Source organism: Tympanuchus pallidicinctus, unplaced genomic scaffold (assembly GCF_026119805.1).
Source record: "Tympanuchus pallidicinctus isolate F22 unplaced genomic scaffold, pur_lepc_1.0 scaffold2, whole genome shotgun sequence".
Taxonomy (NCBI): Eukaryota; Metazoa; Chordata; class Aves; order Galliformes; family Phasianidae; genus Tympanuchus; species Tympanuchus pallidicinctus.
In genome coordinates this window covers 4,998,419-5,002,160 of record NW_026294721.1, presented here as the reverse complement: position 1 = coordinate 5,002,160, position 3,742 = coordinate 4,998,419, and positions in this window count along the sequence as shown.

Genomic DNA, 3,742 nt, shown 5'->3' with positions numbered 1-3,742 from the left:
CGGCGGGGCTGCGCGCCCCCCGCCTCCCTCCCGCCGCTGTCCCCGCCCCGGCGGAGCCGCGGCCGCCGGCGGAGACATAACAAGTGACGTGTGCGGGCGGGCGGGGACCGGCGGAGGGAGCGAGCGAGCGAGCGAGCGGGGCCGCGCTCGGCCTGCCCTCCGTCCGCCCTCCGCCCGCTACTCGGGGCCGCGGAGGTTCGCACAGCCCCGGCCCGCCGCCCCTTGCCGGCTGACGGCAGCGCCCTCACCGCGCACGGTAGAGCGCCGGAGGCCTGCCGACCGAATGGGCTGCGCCGTAAATAAAGAGGTTGTGCCGTAAATAAAGGGGTTGTGCTTGCCCTAGGCATCAGCTTTGGACCCGATTGCTGTGGTTGCTATAAAATAAACCTAAGAAAACACCAAGAACGGGCAAACTGCAACCCAGCCTGACGTTTTTCATTAGGAGAAAGGTGTTCATGCAGACAGAGCTGAAGTGCTTGGACAGTTCACAGGATCATAGAATCATTAAGGTTGGAAAAGGGCTCAGATCACCAAGTCCAACCACCAACCCATCCCCACCATGCCCACCAGCCATGTCCCTCAGTGCCACATCCCCAGGCTCTTGAACATCTCCATCAACGGTTTGACAGCAACCCCGTGGGACCGCTTGATCATAGGATCACACCATAGAATGGCCTGGGTTGAACAGGACCATAATGATCGTCTAGTTTCAACCCCCCTGCTATTCACAAGGTCGCCATCCAACGCAGACCAGACCACTTCACTGGGGTTCTGCACAAGAAGTGTGAGAAAGGCTGTAAAGAGGTGATTTAGCCTGCTTCAAAACACACTGCAGTCACACTTGGTCTTTGAGATGAAGGCTCTCCTCTGAAGGGAACTCAGCATCGCCTCTGTAGGTTTAGTTATTTTAAGAAACCACAGTTTGCATTAAAATTGCCAACTCATACACAAACACAGAAATAGCACAGCTTCATTTAAAGAATACTGACAACCCCTCAGAGCACACATGCTTAAGTAATTCTGCACTAAGGCATAAAAATCGAATTTTATCATAAATATTGACTTGTAAAAAGCATCTAAATGGCCACGGTCTTCAGATCAGTTAAAAAACAGTTAGAGGGTTCTTACATGTTGATTTGAAGGGGTAATAAGCACTAACCATTACACCCACATCAACCACTGTAAAAAATGAAATACAAACGCTGTTCTTGTGCTCCACCTGCCTTATCCCACGCATCCTTATGCCTGGGCATCCTGGATGCAGGTTCAGCCCATGTTGTCCTGTTTAGCTTTGCAGGTGACTGCACAGCCACGATGGCCTCTTTGAGAACGGCTTTCTATCGCAGGGGGCTCGTTTTGTTTCTGGAAAGGGGAAGAGAGATTGCAGAAATACCTGCTCACAAACTAAGTCCTCATAGGCTTCTAAATGTTCTGTGTTGTACTGGGAGCCATACAACTCCTTATTCCTCATAATTGTAATGTGGTACAGTAAAGATTAGAGGAGGGAAGAGTGGACTGCATCAGAGCTGCTGCTGTTGCTCAGCTGAATAATAAAGGGGTTTCAGCAGCTCAGTTTGATTTGGAGTGAGCTTGCACAGAAGGTACTGGAGGAAAAAGTGACAGAGCTTGTAGGACAGGCTGTAGCCCTCTCCTTCACAGTCACTCAATTTTTTAAATCCCCTTCAAGGACCAATCTCCCTGATGAGAAAGTGTCTGTGGCACAGCATCACTAAGATTAATCCTTTCCCCTTGGCAAAAACAAAACCGTGAGTGGCTTTGTTATTGCAGTTGGCAGAGCCAAGGGATTTTCAATAAAAAGCACATTTAATGTCACCTGTCGCTAGGACCAGAGGTAGGCTCCCCTGGAGTGCTGAGAACACACTGCAAGACCACATTTCTTTTTCTGAAGTTTCACAGAGACCCTTTACTTTCGTCACGCATACAAAAAGCTGCCCCATTTCCCTGCTCTCCCTGTTTCCTCCCTGTATCTTTTGGCTGTGTGCTGAGCTGAGGGATGCCCTGCTTCCTCCAGCTGGAAAGCACCTAGCATTAATTAAGGCTACGCTCACAGCTCAACTATTTGCAACACCAACTGCTGGGGAGGCTGTCACTAGTATGTTATTTCCTACTGCTCATGGGCTGAGTTAAATGAATTCTTAACATTCCCCAGTGGTAATTGATGATGAGTCCCCTGCAGATACTAAGCTAATCATCTGCCAAAACTCAAAACCCTGGAGTAATTTTCAAGAAAGTATAACTATTGTTTCAAACCGCTACCCAACACATACGCACCCCAAACAATCCAAAGCAAAGCAACTGTGAGCACAGCAGTACAAAGACAACAGAAATGTGAGGGAGAGGGAAAAATGCAAGTGAAAAGCAGGGCAGGGATGGGTATGAGCAAGAACCACAGGCGATGGGTTAGCCAAAGGCCTAGGGGACAAGAGGGATAACACTAGGAAGCTGCACAGCGGGCTTGGGGCCTCTGTGCTGAAATACTGGTTCTGCAAAGATTTGTTTTGAGCAGCACCAAGGGCTGCACTTGTACAAACCTGAGGAGCATTCGCATATCCACAGAATTTGGGTTTTTTTTTCTCCCTCCCTCCAACTCATGTTTAATATGCTGAGAAAGAATTCCTAAGTGAATACTGTCTTTACATCTTTAGTTTACAAACCTGATGTGTTATTTTCTAGCTGCGGCTGACATTTGTTGGTTTCTAGCTGTAACTCAGAATGTCTTTGACATGTCACCTGCAAACAACTTTTCAGAGAGTTATAATTAGCTGGAAAATTTGAATACCATAGCAGTGAATTAAAAATTCATTTGGGGTGAAGACAAACAAGACACGCGCTGACATTTTAAAGACCTTCGGGTTAACTCAACATAATTAGCAATATTAAACAGTCATCAGACAGACAGTTCTGTGCTCACTGAGCAAATATTACAGATGTAATGAGAACTAAATATGTAAATTCCACCTTTAAACAAAAACCCAAAGCAGAGATCTGCTTCTACACCATCTTGGTGAAAAGAATATTTTACTTGGATTTCTGAGAGAATGAGACCAAATCCTGAGAACTGAGACAGACATCTTTTCTTGTCAGACAGCCAAATCTGAAGACTCTGCTGCCCATTGATAAATGGCAAGGATTCCCTCTCCTTCATTGTTTCCTGTGAGCAGCTGCTGGCTGGGCACCCTGGGAATACAGACAGTAATCCACCTTCAATACCCAGCCATCTACTGGGAACATTAAGACAAGTATTGTCATTTTTTAAGTCAATACAACTGAAGACTGAAAATCTTAATTCCATTCCTTATCGTGTTAAAATATTATTACCCCCTTTTTCTTGGACAGTCTTAATATTGCCACATAGCAAGATCAGTCAACTAACATTTAAGCTACTAGAAACCCAGTTTTACCACGAGTCAGCCACTCTGTAAATATAATTGGCAGGAGTTTAGTAACATATAGTCTTCTTGGATTACATTTTAAACAACATGGGTGCATCTCAACAAATTTTTATGTGTGCTATAAAATATTATTTAACCGATCTTAATTAAATAAACCAGCAAGCCTCTATTAGAGTGTCAAAACAAAATGGCAGCAGCCAGACAGCGCTATTTTACCTAGAGGAATTTTAAAAAATGTTTGCTGCAAGTGGCCAAAAAGGAAGTCGATTTAACACACAGGTATTCTGCAATAGATTGGCCAATACTTGACACTTCAGATAAAGCTCTGG